At 41.9% G+C, this 22,518-nt stretch overlaps 1 protein-coding gene and 1 long non-coding RNA gene across 5 annotated transcripts in view; one reads left to right on the forward strand and one right to left on the reverse strand.

Moving 5' to 3' along the window:
- The window catches only part of TANC2 (tetratricopeptide repeat, ankyrin repeat and coiled-coil containing 2), a 435,863-nt gene that overhangs the window by 288,844 nt on the left and 124,501 nt on the right, over positions 1-22,518 (forward strand). Inside the window, exon 1 of one of the 4 annotated variants that reach the window (XM_075846638.1) lies at positions 1,551-1,671. The exons of the other annotated variants lie outside the window; for them this stretch is intronic. The gene's annotated coding sequence lies outside the window, so the exon portion shown is untranslated. Of the gene's footprint in view, positions 1-1,550; positions 1,672-22,518 lie in introns of those variants that run through there. 4 annotated transcript variants of the gene reach the window in all.
- Positions 14,430-16,974, reverse strand: LOC142665653 (uncharacterized). The gene is made up of 2 exons (XR_012851535.1): positions 16,689-16,974; positions 14,430-15,185 (listed from the first exon to the last, which is right to left on the reverse strand). It is a non-coding gene; the product is annotated as an uncharacterized LOC142665653 (long non-coding RNA).

Below are 22,518 nucleotides of genomic sequence, written 5' to 3' on the forward strand. Positions count from 1 at the left end.
TGAATACAGCTGGGGTCTGAAAACATTCCGACCCCAGCTATTTAACCCTTTGATCGCCACAGTCTGTGATTGCCCGGTGACATGATCAAGGACCATGGAATCCCTCCGCAGTCAGCCCTGGGGAATGTCCCCACCCCCCCCCCAAAAAAAAAAGTCATTATATTGCACAAAATATATTTTATTGCCCCTACATTACATAAAAAAAAAAAACTACACATATTCGGTATCTACACGACCGTAATAACCTGAAGATTTAATTTAACAGGTTATTTAGCTGGTCATTAAGGCCTTTTCGGGCCCTGTCATTAAAGGGAGTTTCCACCTTCTGACAACTGATGATCTATCCACCAGATAGGTCATCCGTATGTCATCGGCGTGGATCCGACACCCGGAACCTGCACCGATAAGCCGCTCCGGTGGCCTGCGGGCACCGGATGTTGTGGCACATAATGCTATGTACGGAGCCCGGAAGCAGTTGGCTCTGTACACTGTGTAGCGGCCGTGCTGCTGGTCTGCTCCTATTCACTTGAAAAGGAGCAGAGCTAAAGTACTGCAGCTCGGCTGTTATTCCGTGGCCAGAGCCAACTGCTTCCGACTTGTACGTCCGGTGCACGAACGCATCGGACCAGCTGATCTGTGCGGGGCCTGGGTGTCGGACCCCCACAGATCACGCACTGATGACCTATCCGGTGGATAGGTCATCAGTTGTCAGAAGCTGGAAAACCCCTTTAAGAGGTTAATAGAATGCACACGGTTACTTTTCTTTCTATTATTTTCTTTTATGCAGTTTTGTATTGGAACCAAGTTTTATTTTACATTTTAATAGTTTCTTCCTTCAACTATAAAGTCCAAGTGAAAAGCAAAGGCATCTCTTTCCCACATTCTGCCCCTTTCTTTATGTGATTGAGAAGAATTTAGCATTTCCCTGTGTTCCTTTCATTTGTCACCTCTGGTCTGTTTATTAAATGCACTGCAGTGACAGAGATCTAGTAGTGCGGTAACCTAGTTTCAGAAGGCTTGTTTATTCAAAGCGGTTTACCCTTAGGGAAGATGTTAAGATGCTGACACACGGATTATGGCCTTATAAATCAAGTACAGCCTGATATGGCGCTCCTATCTATCTATCTAATCTATCTAATCTATCTATCTAATCTATCTATCTAATCTATCCTATCTATCTATCTATCTATCTATCTATCTATCTATCTATCTATCTATCTATCTATCTATCTATCTATCTATCTATCTATCTATCTATCTATCTATCTATCTATCTATCTATCCATCCATCCATCCATCCAAGATGGGGTAATTTGGGTCCCAATAGCAGTCCCCCTGCCTTGCTGTATTGACCACCGTATGATAGGTATTCAGGTGTTGAAGATGTAGTGTTCTTCACAGAGCCTCAGCTGCAGAGAAGATGCTGAAACCCATGGGTTAATGAAAAAGAACGAAAGTATCTACACCTCCTCCTGTCCCCTCCGCCCCCCTGCGGAGGAGGCACACTGTGTGTCTGCAGCTGTAAGGCTGGTGCGTAGATACCTGTGCATCTGCCTCAGTACACACACTGCAGTATGAGGCTGGCACCTTATGTGCTGCTCTGTCTTTCTCCTCCAGCGTCCTTCATGAGCCCGGCAGAATGGTGCAGTGCTCCCGTCAGTTTTTACTGAGGTGAGAATGTACTTTTCCTCTGTAGTACTCTTGACTGTGCTATTGTGTCCTATACGTATGAGTGGATTTTGGGGTGTATGTAGAATTGTACTTTACCTGATGACCTCTAGAAGCTTTTGAAGTTGGTAATCTTGATGTTACCATATATTTTCCTGAGGGGATTCTTTGCACATAGCAGCGCATATATTGTTGTTGTAAATATGTATTAGTTGAATTAAGCTCCACACCTGAGTCCAGGATAAGCTGATGTTTCTCATTGTGTTGGCATACGCCACAATCCCTCGCTGAATGTCACAGCTTTTTATAAACCTTTATTGTGCATGAAGAATTTTTACTAGTCAATGTCTGGACATTTATCATTGTGCCTCTGATGGTCCCCGGGAACTGGAAATGGTGCAGCTAATTTCGCTTTATAATCTTTCCAAGTGTGGGGAACTTGTCGGATAACTTACCATTATCTAAAAAATGTATCTCGTCGGAGTCTCTTTGCTTTGTGCCCAGAACATATAGCGCAGGCTTTGCTCTGTACAGTCTGGGTGTCCTCTTGAATCTTGCTGATTCACTAGTCCTACCGGTGGATCTCACCAGTCTGGAAATAAATCTTCTGACTGTCTGCTTCCATTCTCCGCATAATACTGCTCGCTCTGTTAGGGGCTCTGCAGAAGTGGAGCAATAGACAACCCAACAATTCTTGTTTTTATGTCCTAGGAGACATCCCTTGGAGATGGTTGATCTCTAAATTGTATTTGTTGTCAGTGAGGTACGTGGGTTTAAGCAAATTGCTGTAACGTTTGGACGACTTGGTATTTTTTTGGATTAATAGTGAGTGGTTGGTAAATATATTTTTGTCACAATGTAAACATTTTTTGGAATAAAGGAGCAGTCTATTTATTTACAGACTGAGGCTTTTATTATGTACATATTTATGTCAGTGCGGCTAATCGAGTGATTAAGAGTTAGAAACGTGATTTTTATAGTCGCCTCATTTGTTTTGCGTAAATTCATGCAGTTAACATTTGGTTTACCTCTCAATATATGGCTACTTCCACTTTGTGTATCCCCCACCCCAGTGGTATTTTATAGCTAGGCACATTTGCCATTCAGGAATTCTGGGTTCAACTGGATGACCATCCCTGTACAGTCAGTCAGGCAGAACACGCATGATCAAGACAACACCGGGACCCATAATCACTGATGAATCTTGGATTTTAGCTGGAAATGCATTTTAGGACGGAGGTGCTGTGGCAATGGGAATTTGTTTTGCCTTTTAAAGCGGATGTCTTATCTGGGCAAGCCCTGCCCATATTCTCTATTAGGGCACATGGATGTCATAGAGGGAATAATTACTCACTTGCGGCTACCCTCATTTAATCAGATGACAGAGATGCTGCAAAAAATCAGCAGATTTACTGTGACCATGCATGTTCTTCAGTTTACCAATTGGTATAATTTAGTTCATTTTTTGTGGCATAGTTGCCGTAGTGGATGTTGTTCGGTTGCAGTCTATGGTTATTATTATTTTTTTTTTGTTTGCATTTTGTTATACTACATGAAAAAGAGTGTGCTGAACAACTGCTGCATATATGTATTTTTTTTTTCCTTCACTGACAATTGAACAAATGTTTTATTCAAACCCTTTACCTGGTGCATCATCATAGAAAATGTACTGAATACCAAATTTTTATTTTTTTTACAAACAATTGTTAAGAAGGAGGATTAAATCAATAGGGATTACCCTTGTTTTACTGAAATGTAGAACGTATGTACTTTGTTTAATGTTTCCGCATAAACTCTAATTTTTACTGTTGCATGGAATATTAATGATTTTTTTCCCCATTCTACTGCAGTAGAGAGATGATGAATTTTAAAGGTTTACCATCATGATTGTACAGATCCGCAGAAACCATATGTAAATGACTATTAGTACTATCAGACCAGAAAGTAAAACTCTTGGCCATGCGCAATACTTTGTGTGAATTCGTTCTCTCCTCACTGGATGTGGGGATCTGGCTAGCGCAACTAAACATAAAAATGAACTTGCACCTTTGAACACCATTTTAGCGTTTACACGTACAAATACTGAAAGTTTAGAGGAAAACTCCACTAATAGACAACATTGCGCAGGTAAAAATCAACATAACTTTTTCATAATTTAGTGAGTTCTTCTCCATTCACATCTAAAGCCTAAATTTCCAGTTTGCGTAGAGCAGTGAATTGTGGGAGTACAAATGACTGTTACAGCATTAAAGGAATTTCCCATAATCAATATTTATCACCCCTCCACAGATATGTAATTAATTTCTGATCTGTGGTGATCTGACCGCTGGATCTCCCCCACAATCACAAGAATGGGCTTACCTTTCCGTTCCTGGGAGCCCCATATGAATGGAGCGGTAGTGCCCATGCTCGGTCATTTCTATGGGGCTACAGTGGCCGAGCATGTACAGTACCTCTCCATTCATATGGGGCTACCAGGAATGGCAAGGTAAGCCTGTTCTCGTGATCGGTGGGGGTCCCAGCGGTTGGACGCCCACCAACCAGATATTTATCGCCTATCCTGTGGAGAGGTAATACATATTGATCATGGAAATACCTTTTTAAGCCACGTGACTGACAGCAGACTGGAGCTGTCTGTTTCCATGGACAACCAGATGAATTTTGAAAGCAACTACATATATGAATGGAGAAAGTGACATGAATTACTTAAAAAAAAATAACTTGGAGCTAGCCTGGTGATAGGATGATCACCACTGGTTTGTCTTCAGGGGCTCGCGGTGATCAGTTGTTTGTGCCGGGGAAAGCTACAGCCAGCCGTACATTCATATATGTAGTATTGGCTATTCACATTAATAGCTGACCAATTAATACATGGACAGCTAGCTCTCCTGGAGCCGGAGACTCCTTCTGTAAACTCCTTTCATTCTAGTTTACCTAAAATTGAGCATTGGCCTAATTGTTGTGATCCTAGTTTGGATCGTAAAGTTTGTCTGTGTAAATAGCCGGTTGCAGCCGATCATTATCTGATCTTGATAAAAGAAAAGTTACTTGATCTAATCGACCATTGTAGGGAAACAAACAATTCACAGTATTTTGCACCTGTGCTACCTCCCCATATAGCATTGTAGCTTCTTTGCATTCTACTGGGAATTGTTTTTTAACCTGCCTTTGTATTAGAAAGTATGGACTTTTCTTCCTGTTTCCATCTTGACTAGATATAATTGTGTGTTGATGACAGATCAGGCGATCAATAATTATTAATAGGATCGTCTGATAGCGGGGAGATCCATATGTACAATCCCAGCCTGAGAAGCTAAACAAGAGAAGTCAAGTTATGAATTTATTCACATATAGACAATTAAAATTGACCCAGTAACGGCTATGCCGGGATACAAATGACACTGGAATCAATGATTTTCCTACTCTGTTTCCTTCATTTACAAATGCCCAGGGCAAATGGCCACTCTTCCTGGCTGTAAAACCGCTGTTGGCGCCTTCTATATATTCTTTGGTTCCTGTGATCTTGTGCCCACTGATAATTAAATACACTAACATCCCAGTGTGCTGCGGCATGTGTCGGCCTGTTTCACACATTACTGGGCAAACTATCATGTAGGAAATATGGTTAATTGTTACTAAAAGGCTACAAAGCTGCCTGCTTCTCTATAGTTGCCAAAGTCACGCCTGTTCTCTATGATTTGCAGTAAGCAGACGGTGCCTTGCAGTCAAGCCTAGGGAAGTTTATCTGCCTCTGAGCTGGGCAACCCCTATGAGAGGAGGCATAGGCAGACGCCAGCTCTTCGCCATTCATTATTTATGCCAAGCTGGCAGGCTTGGTTGTAATTACTGCGCAGTCGCTGTGCTCTCCTTGGCAGAAGGCTTTGAAATATTTACAAGGTAAACTTGAAGATATTGAGAGGAACTTTGCCAAGTATGACATCTTTTCTCTTGTAATGCTTATTAATTGAGCTGGCAATGAGTAGTGGCAGAGCAGGTGATATTAATTCATTCACATTGAAAGAGGGGGTTTTTTTAGGACCAAATTTAAAGGGGACCTCTCCTGGCATGCCCGTTTTAGAAACAAGATTCTGGAGCTTGTTCCTCTGTTATTCCTCCTGGAAATGTATAAATAAATTCACAAATGGGTGTTACCATTCCCCTTGTCAATGGGGCGTGTCCTTACACACTCTGAAACTGTTCAATCAGTGCTGATTTATATTAGAAAGTGTAGAGACACACCCTATTGATAAGGAGAATGATAACACTCGGTTGTATAGATTCCAGGAGGAATAAGGCCCTTTTACACCAGCCGATAAGTGGCCGGTGCAGCGAGCGCTGATCAACGAGACATCGCTGATTGGCGCTCGTTTGCTCCGGTCACACAGAGCTATGGATTGGGACGAGCGGTCGTTACTTCAATCGCTCGTCCCCATAGAGCGTTTGCTTCGTTCATCTGCTGATCGTTTCTCTGTTTACACAGGGCAATTGTCGGCAACAAGAGTTATATGAACACTCGTCTGCCAGATAATCGTCCTGTGTAAAACCCCCTTAACAGAGAATTGACACAATGCCGAGCTGTAAGAAGCTGAAAGATCCTCTTTGTTGTATGACAGATTAAGAAAAAAAAATTGGTTGCAGGAAACATGATAAAATTCCAAACCAAACATAACGCCCCTAATAAATCTTCTGCCACTCCAGCTCCGGTGGTCCCCTCCTGTCTTCTTTACTTGTCCTGCAGTGGTGGCATTCCGTTCAGCCACTGAGCGCTGCAACCAAACACCGGCCTCAGTGGTGACGTGCCGGTCTTGCTAGCATCACCACCGAGGCCAGTGATTGGCTGCAGCAGTCACGTGGAAGAATAGCTTGTCATCACAGCATTGGCGCTGGAAAAGCAGGGGATTTAATAGGCGAGTTATGGTTCGTTTGTTTTCTCATTGTCTCAGACAACCCCTTTAAGGAAAGATATTGTTACCTAGTATACCCAGCAATGACCAAATTTAAGACCGAAACGGTATTTGCCAAAGAAGTACGTTTTAATAATAAAAAAAATGGGTAGGCAGCCTAATTTTTTTTAACAACTGGTTTCTTATGAATCACATGCGGCTTATATTTTCTTTTTGCTGATGTGAGAATGAGTCACCTTCTATTCCCTGCTCTAAATTGTCCGTTTCAACTTTGTTCATGGTAGTGAAAGCCCTGAACAATATCCGTAGGCTTACTGCATGCGCCGTGTCCACAATGGTTGCCGCACACAATGGTTTGGGAATCTAGAATCTTGAACTGTCTTGGTTGTGAGTAACTTTTTGCTTGTGAACTCTAAAAAAAAAACTGTAGATCCTACAAAAAAGTGCACCAGTGTATATACAATTTAGTGTGAAAAAGTGCCGACCTTCTACATCGTGCATTGCACTGGCAGCGCATGGTTTGAATAGTCATCATGTAATTCTTAATTTACCCTGTCAAGGAATTGAACACTAGCTGCCAGGATCCCCCTATAGATGGCAGCTGGACACCATTTGATCACCATATTTTTAGCAAATTCTTCTAACACATGAAGTGATTGTGCAAAGTGACATCCTCTTTAAGAACGAGCAGCATTTTCACGTCTGTGGGGCTTTCCGGCTCGTCATATTTCCCTAGAAATATTGCCACTTTTGTCCATCAGCTGTATCTTGCATTGTTGCTCTGCCCTTTGCAACTGAATGTGTCTCACCATCAGTACCAGACAAAACCTATGGTCAACAGTGGCACTGTTTCTGTAAAGAAAAAAAAAAAAGCAGAGAAGCCTTTTTTCTATTCTCATACAAAATGTATATTCCGCTCTTTCTATAGCCTGGAAATAGTAAATGTAATGATGTAATCAAATACAGTGATTCCTCTTTGTATCCGTTGCTTAGAATCTAGGAGAGGCTGGCATATCAATGACCTTTAGGGCAGCTAATGTCACAATCTGATCTGCTAGTCTCAGGTACGATATGTCCACCAGACTCCTATATTTTCTATTCCTGGATCATTGTATTTCGTGTTTGCTCCCCCTGTATTTGGTAATGATAGTAAGGAAAGTGCTTGGCCTGCAACATGCTTCCGTGAATAATTATTGGGCAAGACACGCTGAGTTATCCGCATTAATATCCCTGCTGTCCGCTAGACATGCTGTGACGTTGGGCATAAATATATTGAATATGAATATTTATGAGCCTGCCACATCAGATTAGTTCTGATTTAAAGAGCTGTGAGCAGGCAGCAGCTGTAAGAGTGTTGCATATTCTGGCAGATAAAGCCTCTATGGGCCACACTGTCTGACCTGTCTCCTGACCCTATACAACCTCTGGACCTAAATCTATCTCCTCCTGAACAGTTTAGTCTTATTTTGACTTGACAGATTGAATATATTTCCTGGAGGCATCTGCAGAGGTACAAGTTGCTTGATAATTTTCACACATAAAAAGCATAACTACTTACACGTAGCAAGTAGTAACAATAATTCCAATATAAGGGCTCATGCACATGGCAGAGCCATACTATGGAGCCATAGGCCTCATATTGTTGACGTTTTTCTCTGGAATGCTTCTAGAGGATAATACCTCCATAATAAAGCAACCTCATGATGCATGACATTTTTTTTTTTTTTGGACATTGCTTTGAGGGACTGTATGGATCAGGATCTTCTTATCCAAGACCGTTGTTGAGCATCCAATGTTTTATAATACAGCGTACAGTTATTTATGCCCATGTGTGAATTGTCCATACTGTTTCCTTGAGTAGCTTAAAGCGACACTTCAGCCCCCCCCCCCCCCAAAAAAAATGACCATACATTGGAAATGTATATACAACTTACTTGCTGCCTCGCTCCTGAGTGATCCGGTCTTTGTTCCTGCTTTCCGGTCCTGCGTTTTCCACTTTTCAAGATGGCCTTTGCAGTCTCAGACTTTGCTATTGAGAGATTCTTTGAAAGTCAGAGACGCCCAAACCCCCTCCACTGTCCCCCTAAAGCACAGGCTGACGTCATGAGCGATCGTCCATCGGCAGGCAGTGGCCATCTTAAATGGCAGAAAATGGGGGTCAGAACGCAGAAATGGACGCTGGATCATTCAGGGGCAGGTGGCAACTTGACTGTACTTTTTCCAATGTATAGTCATTTTTTGGGGGTTGGGTGGGACTGGAGGGGTTGCTTTGAATTTTAAGACTACATGAGTAGTATGGCTGTGTTCACATCTGTGTTGCGGTTTCCATTTGTATTACCAGAAAAAATAACAAAAAAGGAAAAACGGGAACAATGCTGGATTGGTCATGCAACAAATACAACCAGAACCTGACGGACCCCGTTGAGTTTTCTTCTTCATTTTCCATGCAACGCTATTCTTCCTGTTAAATGTGGTAGAACCTGCCTCAGACAGTGCCTCGCATATGACTTGGATGTAAACATTTGGAACAAGTGTGTACAAGATTTAAAGTTTTTTAATTGTGAAAAAATATTTAAAAACTTGAGAGACCCAGTCACACAGATTTCAAACCAATAATCTTACATAGAGGCGTTGTGGATTTTTGGTGCAGAATACGCAATGAAAGTCCGCATCAATTATGCCATGGAGGAATTCACCTGTAAAGTACTCAAAATGTAGATCCTCAGAAAGACTCCTGAGAGCTAAAACGTCACATTTGGTGAAAACATTTACTTGTACTTTACTGGGTGCTGTTATTTTACATACTGTACTTCACACGTGTTGTCTTTTTTGTTATAAATGTTTCAAGCAATGTGCAAAAAACACCATAAATAACTGCTCCAAAAATTGCAGCATAGGTCACACGGAAAGCTGCAGTTTTTGTTCAAATTTCACGGAAATGTGGCTGGAAAATGCTTTAATATAATGCCACACCTAGAAAATGCTGCAATATGGGGAAAAAACACAACCGTGCCCAAATATGTGGCACAAACAAAAATACGCATTGTGCGCAGTGAAAGTCATATTCATGAACAAACATTTGGCCGCCAAAAAAATACTACTAAAAACACCATGAAAACCTGACCTAAAGCTGTTGACTCTAGCCGATGGGTATATGTACACACAGGCGTTTGGGGAACGCTGGGAGTTGTAGTTGTTGCTGGAGATCACCTACAACTGCTAAACTGTGTAATCCTATATAATGATATCTACAGTCTTTCTGTATCCTTTCCAGCAGTTTGTTCCCCAGAATTCTGAAAATCAGAGTTCATGTAATAGACTTGTTCTTGTGAAGTTAAATGTCTCTGAAATATTTATGTAGTAATGTTCCATTAAAATATGCAATTTAGTGCGAGAAGAGGGGTCAGGTAAGGTAAACTGTACTGGGGTAGACGGTAATGTCATGTGACTTATTCTCCTGTGAGGATTTCTGAGGTTATTTCTAGGTTGTATCAAGATAAGAGAATTGCAAAAGGGGTTCTATACAAAAAGTACTGCACAAACATACAAACATTGTAGATTAATTGCTTGGACCTGGTATAAGCTGACAGTGCAAGCACCAGACAGGTCAAAGCTAAAGGGGGAATATGCGGCAGAGGTGTCACAGAGAAGAGAAGGGCACGTAGGGCAAGGAAAAGCTTATCTGCCATCACATGCTGTAAAGGAATTATTAGCAAGTCTGTGAGAAGCTCCGCTCACTGTTATGTGGTACTGTCACACAACCCTCATTTATGCTAATCATATTTCTCTGTGATACAATTAGCAAATGCTAACGAGAAGCCCCCACTCACAAGACATCACATGCTTGATGAAAAGACTTTATAAGCAGACCATGCTCGCTGGAGGTCTTTGGGGTAATAAAGTGAGACTGTGGTGTCATGGCACGTAGAACCTGTGATCTTCCGATGACTCATAGAGACTTGGTACAATAGTGCAGCAGATTTTGGATGTATTTATTATATATTCCTCATCCCTTAATAGCTTTTATTAATTCTAATGAATAGAATTATAAGCTTTTTGTTTGCACTTCCGTTTTAGAATTTTAAAGACTTTTATATCTTCTCTGTTCCTCCCCTTTCTGACTGCCCTATTTCCATATGAATAGAGGATAATCTAATGGCAACCTATACTATATACAGTATCTGTGCTATTACCACCGGCATACGCTGCAGCCTGTCAGTTTTTGGAGAATTTAACCTACCAATATATAGTTAGTTTAAGGCCTCATGCACACGACCGTAAAAACACCCGTAATTACGACCCGAAATAACGGACCCATAGACTTGTGTTGGCCACGGGTACCTTCCCGTTTTCTCACGGGAAGGTGCCCGTGCCGTTAAAAAGATAGAACATGTTCTATTTTTTTTATTTTACGGGCCGTGATACTATACTTTATAATGGGAACACGGCTCGGAAAAACGGCCGGCTGCCCGTGCCCGGCCGTGCTCGTAATTACGAGTCGTAATTACGAGCACGGTCGTGTGCATGAGGCCTAACTGTTAGGAGCCGGGTAATGTAGTTACATATTGCCTTTTGTTGAATTGAACATTGATTCTATTTACTAATTTGCCATTTCAGCTATGTGTATTTGATAGGGCCCGTAACAAGCCACTAAACCTCAACTTTCAATTTTTCAGGCATAGACTTTGTAGGTAAAATCCATTGTTTAATATTATCGTTGAATTCCTGTGAAATCAATGTTTAACAAATGTTTTCTCGGAAAGCTTACAGTTTGTCAATATACTTCTAAAATTGCTATGTTCTACATTCAAATTCTTACGCCAGATCTGAGAAGTTCAGCTGGTTAAAATGGTATTCCCAATTCAGACAATTGTGCATATCCACAGGATTTGTAATAAATGTCTGATAGATGCCGATCCCAGCTCTGGGACTTGCACCCACGTGGTTGACATGGGTGCAATAATAGGACCTCAGCATTTGATAAACTGTAAATAAACCGAACATGCAGAATTGTGAATGCAGCTCTGAATGAGAATGGGATATAAAACCTGCTGTAAAGCTGGTTGTAGATCTGTGATAGTCAACAGTGCTGACACCACTGTGTACCACCTTCTCGACTCTGTGTATACATGTTTTTTTAATGGTAAGATGGAGATAATTAAATTCCAAATACCTACGGCACCGCTTAATTCAGGAAAAACAATAGGATCAGACATTGTTGAAATCTATCCTGTCAGATCTTAAGCTGCCCGTGTGCTTAAGATAGCTGTCGGCCGAACACTCATTTGTGAACACTCATTTGTGTCTCCTCGCTCTGCTCCTGCTCAACCCCATCCATAGGCTTTTATGAATAGCGGGCCTGTGTCTCTTTCTCTCTCTGCTCTGTCCTCCTTTTCCCCCTCCCTCTCCATAGACTTCTATGGGCATACTGTGAAGAGACAAACCCCACTTCCAGCATTCCGTCTTCTCTGCTCTGTAACTAGAGATGGCTTTTGCTTGACAGCAGGTTACAGAAAGGCAGACGCCTAGTGGCAGTAACTTCACATGGATTTTACATTGATAAAACAACTAAACATTAAAGAGGCTCTGTCACCATTTTATAAGTGCCCTCTCTCCTACCTAATCTGATCGGCGCTGTAATGTAGATAAGTGGTTTTTATTTTGAAAAACAATAATTTTTGAGCAAATTATGAACAATTTTAGATTTATGCTAATTTGTTCTTAATGACAGACTGGGCGTTTTTTAACTTTATACCAAGTGGGCGTTTTACAGAGGAGTGTATGACGCTGACCAATCAGTGTCATACACTTCTCTTCATTCCAGCCCAGCTTGTTTCACTGCACAGCGTGATCTCGCGAGATCACGCTGTGACAGGTCTTCCTCCCACAGCTTTTTAATCGGAGCCATGGAAGACTGAACAGACATCGCCACCAGCCGCTGCAGATTCGGATGAACGTCCTGGCACGGCTGGAGGCGATGTCTGTTGACTCTTCCATCGCTCCGGTGAAGGACCTGTGGGAGGAAGTCCCGTCACAGCGTGATCTCGTGACAGAGCCTCTTTAACAGTAAGTAAAGGTCGTATTACTTAGCTCGAAATGGGCCGTGAAAACGAGCGCCGATCAATGAGGCAGTTCATTGATCGGCACTCGTTTTCTCCTTTCAAAAGGAGCAATGCGATAATGTTTATTGCAGCATATCGAGCATTTGCTCGTTCATCGGCTGACCGTTGCCATGTTTACACGGGGCAGTGATCGTTTGCCCATGTTAAAGGACCTTAAATTCCAAAGTTGATATATCCGGTATACCATTAGATCATCATAAGTTGTTTGGAAAGTTATTTTTCGAAGCAAGAAAGGTAGTTATGAAGTTACTCATTTGCCTACTCTAACTTCCTTTTTTTTTTCTTCTTTCTTTTGTTTTTTCTTATCTATACATGCGTTTTTCTAAATATTTGTCCCAGAAATATCTAATGCTTTTGATTCTCACTATCTATGCTCCTGTTCAAGAGCTAATTTGTTAAAGGGGTTATCGGGACATCATTGACTTATCAATTCTATATTAAACATGCTTCCTAATAAGTTTTTACAATTTTGCTCCTAAATGGGAGATAATACAGTCACGTGATCCCGCACACTGTAGTTTTCTTCTTTCTGCCGTCACGTGACATTTGGCTGCTTCCTATTCCACTCGGTGTCGGCCTGTTATTGATCACGTGATAAAAAGGGGCTGGCACTGTAACTGATAGTTTCCTAAGCCGGGCGCCTTCTAAATCCTGGCTCAATCAACAGGTACGAAGCATGAGGAGCCAGCCTATCAATGCAAAGTCGGGGGGGGGACCTATTCGGGAGGATGGGCAGAGGGATGTGAGTGGTGGCGATGACCGTGACTACAGGGCAGAAATACACGATGGGAGGTGTAGGAAAACAAGGATAGACCAGCACTCAGTCCCGCCTACAACCCTGAAGTCTAACTTTGTTTGGTCCGCGATATCGTTTGCATTTGGTGGACCAAAAAACCTCTTCATGTGATAAATATTGCTTACCATTAGTGAGCCATGTTTTATGCGTTAAAGGGAATGTGTTGCCAGAAAAACATGTTTTTTTTTAAAAAATTAAACATTTAGTGTGTGGGTGATTAAACATTGTTCAAATTTTTTTTATTTTTTTCACGAGTCAGGAAATAGTCAGGAAATATTATAAATTAATTCTAATTTATAATACTACCCATTTTTGGTCACTAGATGGAGCTATTCCCAAAATTGCAGCAGTGCAACATAGGGTTAAAAGCCCTCGCTCTAGTGAGCTCTCAGCATCCCCCCCTCCTTTATCCTGGCTAGTGCCGGGATAAACGAGGGGTTTGAACGGTGTAACCTCCTACACTGTGTGTCGCCATTTTTTGAGCTAACACACAGTGTAGTAGGTTTACATACAGTAGTAAACACACACAAACACGAACATACATTGAAATCTCTTACCTGCTCCTGCCGCCGCGGCTCCCTCCGGCCCGTCCGCTCCGTTTGCTGCCACTGGTCCAAGTGCACAAATCCGGAAGCCGCGACCGGAAGTAGTAATATTACTGTCCGGCCGCGACTTCCGGTCCACAGGAAAATGGCGCCGGACGGCGCCAATTTCGAATTGGACTGTGTGGGAGCGGCGCATGCGCAGTTCCCACACAGACGCCGTACACTTAAGTCAATGGGACGGGAGCCGTTCGCAGTCCCTATGGGACTGTGGCTGCCGTATTCCATGTCTGTATGTGTCGTTAATCGACACAGACAGAAATGGAACAAAAAATGGCAGCCCCCATAGGGAAGAAAAAGTGTAAAAATAAGAAAAAGTAAAACACAAACACACAAATGAATATAAACGTTTTTAATAAAGCACTAACATCTTTAACATATAAAAAAATAATTTGTGATGACACTGTTCCTTTAAGCTTCATTCACATCTTCGCTACGGTCATGTTCCGTCAGATCTTTCCTTCGGAACGGGACCCTGACTGACACGGAAACCAAAATGACGGAACCCCTGTACAAACCATTGGCAGCAGATCCGTCACCATTGAAATAATGGTGATGGAAACATGTCATCCAGGGTCCCGTTCCAACAGAAATCTCCGGTGGAACGGGACCCTAGCGCAGATGTGAATGAAGCCTTAGTGGTTTTTTTTGTTTTTGTTACTTGGGGCTTTCGGATAACAGACAACAATCGTGACAGCTCAAGAAAACAAATGTTTAATCACTGTCTTTTCTCCCCTTATCTCTTCTGATTATGACTTAACACATTTTCAGGTTCACAAGCATTCACCAGCTCAGCATGCTTTACTGATGGTGTGAGCTGCCGGCATAAGTCACTTCTCATGGGCATCAAACTGTGTATTGATAACAACTAGCGTTACCCCCTCAGTTGGTGTAGACAGGGCGGAGTAGCTGTCCTGGTATTCAGGGATCCCTGCCCTCGTTTGTCTGTCACAGATTGTGTAAACTGCATCCAGTTCATCCGAATTGATGGATCTTGTGGATAATGGCATCTGTTCTTCAGAACCCTAGCAGTATGTAGCGAGATAGCTTCAAAACACCTGAGTTACATTCAAGTAAGCTCTTGTCCGAACTCCTAAGGATTATAATCGGCAGAGAATCACTAATGACTGAAATCTAGAACATAGAAGCTTTATATGACAATGGACATCTGAATAATCTTTCAGTTTGACTTTAATTTGCAGTGGTGTTTGGTCCAACTAGAAAATTCACTATCCTTATTAAATTCATTATAATATTAGCATAGTTGAATTGCTCATTAAGAACAAAAATATTTTGGATAAGGACAATTTTGCTTGAAAAAACTTTCTCATCATATAAAACAGTTGGGCCCCATGATTTTATTAATATCAGTGATTTTTTATAAGATCAGATCATTTTGCTCATTTGCAGATGAGGTTTGTCGATGTCAACCCAGCCTTATACTTGCCTAAAGTAGACCATATACCGGGCAGTCTAGCTCCTTGGCTTGCTTTACCTATTTATGCTGATTTTCACTCATATTTACATAGTTATCTATTCAACATACATAAATCGGTCCCTTAGATCCCTTGCACGCTGACGAATACCCAGCACGGAGCCATACAGCCTGCATGTGCTTTTATATAGGTTCTATCAGGTGCCGTATGTACCAAGCTATTGCTGTGTGGTCGGAGACAGAAATAAATTGTGTGCTACCATATGAAATCAAAGGCTACAGGTAGAGAAGGCCCCATGCAGTAGAAGGTGAGCCCTATTACTTGTCTTTACAAAATGGAGCAATAATATGGCCTTGTGCAAGTGGTCTTTGTATCAAATTTGATCTGAATTGACGCTTCACCATTGAAGGGGTTGTCAGGTAGATAATTCCTACTTGTAAGGCCAGGGCTACACCCAGACTTTTTGTAGCACTACTGATTGATCTTAACTATTGAGTGACTTCTTCAGTCCACAACATTGCATGCGCCTCAATGTATTTATTTGGAATGCAGCTGTAGCTCAATAGCTAAAATCAATCAGTAGTGCTACAAAAAGTCTTAGTGTAGCCCTGGCCTTAGAGAGTCCCTGACATTAACCGATCATACTGTGCCCCTGCTGTCACCCCCAGTAATCGGAAGGGAAATCTGACTGTAATTTCCCTGCAGCGCCACCACAGTGGAATCAAAGCATTACACAGCGCCCATTCCTATCAATGAGTTGAATGTGTAATACAGGACGGCTCCTCCAGAGCGAGAATGGGGTTTACATAGCCCCTTTAAGAACATCAGATGATTAATAACTGCTGCAACACGATGATCATTGCAAATTCAGAAAATGTCTGGGCAATATGATCATTTTAACTGATTTCTTTATATATGAATGCCAAAGATCAGGGTCAAATCCAGAGCCTTATATGCAGAAAACACAGCAATATATGTCTGTAAATGTAGAGCGTCTGAGCCATAGAGCCGTACGATACCACCATCGCTGAGTTCTTTGTTCTCTCAGCGCAGTCAATGTGCAAGTCACTTCCTGTCTATAGCAGTCTCCTCCTCAGGTTCAATGTTACATATTGTTCAGCTGCTGTGAGCGCAGAGCTCTAACGTGCGTAAAACCTCACCTCATCTTCGCCTCTGGATAAGGTGGCAGAACACGAATGGAGGAAAGAGAGGACTCTTTGTTTTCTCCACAGACTTTGCACAAACTGCTTAGTCACTCGCTGCAGGCTCGGGATTAGTTTATATGGTTCAGCTAAGCTCGTCTTGTTCTCTTTCCTTAATGTGGTCCGTGTCATTCCAGGAAAAGGGGCTGTCGCTGCTTGCTGATACGCTGATCCTGCAAAAAAAGGGTAACGAGGTTGCTAGCAGTCAGTCTGCAAGGCTTTGCACAAGCTCTGGGTCTGCAGTGGTCTGGAAGAAATCCAGATATATTAGACAGCTCAGGTAGAAAGTTAGGGAGACAGAAATGCCTGCAGAATAAAATCAACAGTAACCTGAACCGAGTACATGTTGTATCATCTCTGACCACATACCTTGTTGGAGAAGAGTCAAGATCCAGTGCTATTTATTTCATTGTGCCACTTCTATAGATGAAGGAAAATAAGGTGCGAGGTTTTAAGTTTGTTCTCACATCATATTTCACCACTGAATGACTTTAGAAATGGTATAAACATAGACCTGCTCTAGTCACAAAGCTGGGGTCAGTTCAGATTACATTGTTCTTTTAATAAAATCTGCATTGTATTGCCTATAAACTGAAGTCAAGCGCAGAGCCCATTTGTGACAAACCATATAATGTCTTGGAAGGTAGTAGATGTATTCATTTTTAAGGCATGAATTTTTAAGGCATGAATTTTTAAGGCTTTACATATGTTCCACTCCAGCGACTGTATCTGTACATATGAATCTTGGTGATTGGTCAGTGCAGATGTCTAGTATGGGAGCAAAGAACAAATTTAGGGGACGGATATACCATATGTGCAATTGCACAGGGCCCAGTAGATGAGGAGGCCCACTTTCACCATAAAGGGTACCTCCGATGAGTTGCCGAAGACTCCCGACGCTGTATAGTTACCCGAGAGTCCTTGTCCTACCCCCATTGAAATAACGGGGCTTAAGCTATAGATGGAGAGTCAACTGCTTGCGAAGCAATTTTTGGCTGGCAGTAACTTAGTGTCTATGGCCAACTTTATTTGTAGGTACCATTAAGTTCTTTTGGTATTATATGTGGTGACAGTCCATTTGACCGTCATACACCTTGCAGGGCAACCAGTATATGTCAGGTGAATTGTTTACTGTTCACAGAACTGAGAAGTGTATAAACAAAACCGGATTCTCCGGCTCTAATCTTGTCTGCTACGATATGTCCTCAAATTCATTCATATGTAAAGAATAGTAATTGGAAGTCCTTGAAATAACTAAAGGGAAACTCACACCTAGCGATGAGGATTGTCTTGTAAATTAAATGATCAATCCTGTGGGGTTTATTAGATGTTCACCTGCTGATATTATGGATTAGGGTCAAGTGGACAGTAATTGTGATTTGAAGTGCACACAAATGTCAGCTATCCCATACTACCAGGTCAATATTGTAGTGACGCTCAGCAGATGGAAGTAGTTGGGATTTGGGTGTCATGGTCTATGATGGATTTGTGCGCTTAAAATCATATTGGGCAAGCAGCTAGATGATAAATGGCTCAGTGGTGTTAGCGCTGTACTACATAGTGTTAAATCTCTCCTGAGCAGACTGGGGCAATGAAAAGGATTACACTTCTTATCATTTCTGCTCCTTCAAAAGAGCTGGCAGGCTCCAGAAAAACCCATCAAACTGGTGCGAGAGAGCAAATTAGTGACCGTTTAGTAATGAATAATGAATGGTTGTGCTGACTCGCAAGCACTCCTCCTCCTAACAAGAGCGCTCTCTATAAAGTGTACAGAGCGGGTAACTGTAAAGCCTGCAGCCCACCCAGGCTGCTGTTATCCCACATGCAATAGATTGGTATATGTTATTGACCAGCTAGATACTATTAGGGTATATTTACTTGGAGCCGTTGAGGTGCTGTTAAAATCCTGCATCAAAAACGCATTTGTAAAAAAAAAGCATTCAAAACCAATGCAACGCTATTCTTCTCATCAAAACGACCGATACTATGACGGAACCATGATTGTCCTCATTGTAGTCAATTCGATCCGACAGGTGCTGTAGGTGTCCTCCTTGTGACGGATCTGGCACTGCCATCGTGGTTTCCGTTATAACGGAAAACGCGTCGGTGGTGTGAATAGAGCCTAAGGAAGTTTACTGCACTTTAGTCATACTTTGACAATAATGGCTTTTACTACAGTGGATATTGCACTTTACTGCAGCAGCGACCCAGCTTTTTGAGGGAGGTATTGTTTTAATGTGATAAAGTGCGGAGTGTATGACTCCTTCTCCCAAACGTTAAGATTTCTGCTGACAGTAAATATCATATGTTTATACTTACGTTTTCTCTGTATTAAAAACATCCTCTCCATCCTCAGCTGACCTTCCACATCCAATGCTAGTCAGGCTTCTTTCACATCTGCATCAGGTCTCCGTTCTGGCGTTCCGTCTGAGGTTTTAGTTTGCATCACCATTGATTTCAATGGTGACAGATCCGGTGCAAATGGTTTCCGATTGTCTCAGTTGTGCAAGGGCTCTGTCGTTTTGACAGAATAAATAGCGCAGTCGAATACGGTATTGATTCCGTCAAAACGACGGAACCCTTTCACAACTGGGACAAACCGAAGCCATTTGCATCGGATCCGTCACCATTGAAATCAATGGTGATGCAAACGGAAACCTATGGTTTCCGTTTGTTTCAATCAGGGTTCCGTTCTGGGAGCCCTGACGCAGATGTAAACAAAGCCCCAATGTGTTTTTTGTAAATCCATTCGCATGCAGTGGGAAAAAAATCAGCGCCATTCACATACATCTTAAAATCCACAGCATGCTCAATATTTGCGCTGGTCTCTGCAAGGAAAAGCTGCAGATTATCCCCATTGAATTACAGTGGGGCTTATCCGCGTGTGGATCTGCTGGCACATCCGTAGGTTATTTACAGCCGCAAATTCTTTGAAAAATCAACGTCGTATTTGTTTATGGCAAATCCGACATGTGTGAGTGTATACGCCACTTTTCATGTATAGCTAACTACAACTCCCAGCATGCCGAGAGTTGTAATTTTCTCACAGATTGGGGACCACTGCTATACTTGAATCGTATGACATGCTTTCCCCACGCTTTGCAGTGTATGATTTAGGGTATAGCATCTGGCCTGCAAGGGTATTTCTTTTATTTATTATAGTCCTTTCGTTGAGTTGGATTTGATAAACAGTTTTGCCTATCCTGATATTAGTGGATTAGACATTATTAACATAACAGACTAATACTCCACTTTCACATTTAGTTAATCCTTGTTTTGACTCTTATGGGATTTAATTTTAGCCGTGTCTTTGTATTTCTTCTTTTGGGTGGCTGCCATGATCCCTATCAACAAACTCCGTGCATGAACTTTTGTTTCTATGGACTTTCTAAGAAATGTTTCCTGTATTCATCTGACAATTTTCCATGACCTCCTTCCTTTGGTTGCTTCCAAACTGGAGGGCAAAAAGTCCTCTATCTTTCCTGTCTTACGGGCATTCTATAAAATATCTAGACTCAGGGCTGGATCAAGGTTGGTAGAGGCTACTGGGTAAAGCATATGGTGGGGCCCCATATGTAACCGTTTAATATTTTGAGTGACTAAGTTAAACTGCCCTTATGTATTATATAGTTGCCAGCAAGATCCTCTAATCCATACAATCTAACATGTTTGGGGGCAGCCTAGCTATCCCTGTAAAACAAGAATTAGCATGTTCTATTCTAACATTACTGAACCTTTGGCCTCCCCACGTAAGTAGAGTCAAAGTTGTCTGGCTGCCTCTTATATTCCTAATGCAGATCCCAGGCCAGACCCTGAAATTAATTCAGACCTCAGTCTAGAAGGCCTGAAATTCATACAGATCCCCCTAAATTCCTCAGACTCCAGACCAGACAAAAGTTTTTTTTAAATATTCATATACTTACCATCCTTGGGTCCTCTTCACATCCAGGTGCCACCACATTCTACGTGTGCTGGGCAACTGTAGTTCTGCCACGGACGTCAGCAGACCTGTTATAGATGCATTGGAGGAGTCTTACCCACATAAGAGGCCAAGATAACTTAGACGCGGATAAAGAGAATAAGGGTTTCTGTTTCATAAAACTTTTGACATGTCATTGTGACATGCCAAAAGTTTTGATTGGTGGGGGTCCGGTTGCTGAGACCCCCACTGAGCGCTGAAATGCAAAGGCAGAAGTCTTGAGCCAAGTACAGTTCCCCCTCAACTGTGATGGGATCTCTTGGCTCTCGGCTCTTCTCTGGGGTGGGGTTAGCTGAAGGAGGGCTCGTAGAAGTCTATGAGCCTACCCTTTTCGCAAACTCTGTCTTTCCAAGAAAAGCCGAAAAGAACTGAGTGATCTCATCCCAGCCAAAGGGGTACTGTACTTGGCTGGGTGCGTCTGCCTCTTCGTTACCGCGTTTGGAGTGGGTCTCAGTACCCATACCCTCAAAGATCAAAAATTCTGACATGTCCCTATTGCATGTCAACATGTCTAGGAAATTACAGTCTCATAAAACTGGGGTAGTTTATCTCAACAACACCTTTCCATATGCAAAAATACTCATACGGACATCATAGAGTTGGCTCTGTACATCCCCCCGAGCCAGAGTGGAAATTTATGGCTGGCTACCACTTCTCCCGCCTATGCTGATGATCAGGTGTTTCCAAACCAACACCTTACCAAGACCACTCTTTTAAGAAGATTCATACAAGAGAATAACTCTGGTCTTTAATTTCTTGGTAATATTAAATTTTTGGGGAAAGCTCTAGTAAAAGAAAGTTTAAAATTCCATTTTTATCTTACACAGTAAAACATTTCTATTTATATGATATCTGCCATTCAATGGCAAAGGGAGTGGAGAGTATAATGTAACCCCAAAGAGATCCTCTGTTTCCCGAAGGAAGGGAAAATGTGTTCCATTCATACATGTTTTATGTACACAGCCTCATCCATATGTTATGCTTTAATATTGGTTACTGTTTGCATGTAAACAGAGCAGACACAGCGTTCCTTCAAGTCTCAAGGTTAACCAGGACATCATTGGGGAGTCTGTATGCAAAGAAATAGCCAGTTGTTTAATTTTTAAATATGTGACCTCAGTGCTCTTTATTCTCCTGTGAGACGTTCACTCCCCATCTGCGCCTCCTTTCTTTTAAACATTACACTGCAGTTTTCTGAAAAAAATCACAGAGCAAGTCGTAGTGCGTAAAAATTATTACTTGTCATGAATATGTAGTTATAGAAATTCCAGACTTTGGTAATGTATTCACTGCAGAACACAGACTCATTAGCATTTCCTTTGCATTTTTTAAATGTTTTACTTCTTTGGTTAAATATGAAGGTTTAATCTTTGTGCTAAAACGTAGATGTTCTATTATGACCCCTGAGATAAAGGCCTTTTACACGGGGGAATTATTGTGTAACAAACCGTAATATCGATTGGCCAGTATAAACATGTGCAACAATTATGCGATCAGCGAGAAATTGCTCGATTTGTTGATCGATTCTTTTAAACCTAAAAATGATCGTTTGTCGGTCGTACATCCCCCTCGTAATCCGGTATCTGCTAGTCTTTAGCAGACGTGACGGGAGGTGTGGAAATGTTCGCCGGAAAGACCAGCGATCTCAAAAACAATCTAATTAAGAAAGAAAAACAAACAATAGCCTCACTAAAGGGGGTTTCCATTGGCCGATTATCGTGCAGTCGAGTGTTCGTATAATGCTCATTGCCGATAATTACCCTGTGTAAACAGGGCAGCGATCAGCAGATCCTCTTCTGATCGTATCGT

This window comes from Rhinoderma darwinii, chromosome 13, assembly GCF_050947455.1.
Source record: "Rhinoderma darwinii isolate aRhiDar2 chromosome 13, aRhiDar2.hap1, whole genome shotgun sequence".
Lineage (NCBI taxonomy): Eukaryota > Metazoa > Chordata > Amphibia > Anura > Rhinodermatidae > Rhinoderma > Rhinoderma darwinii.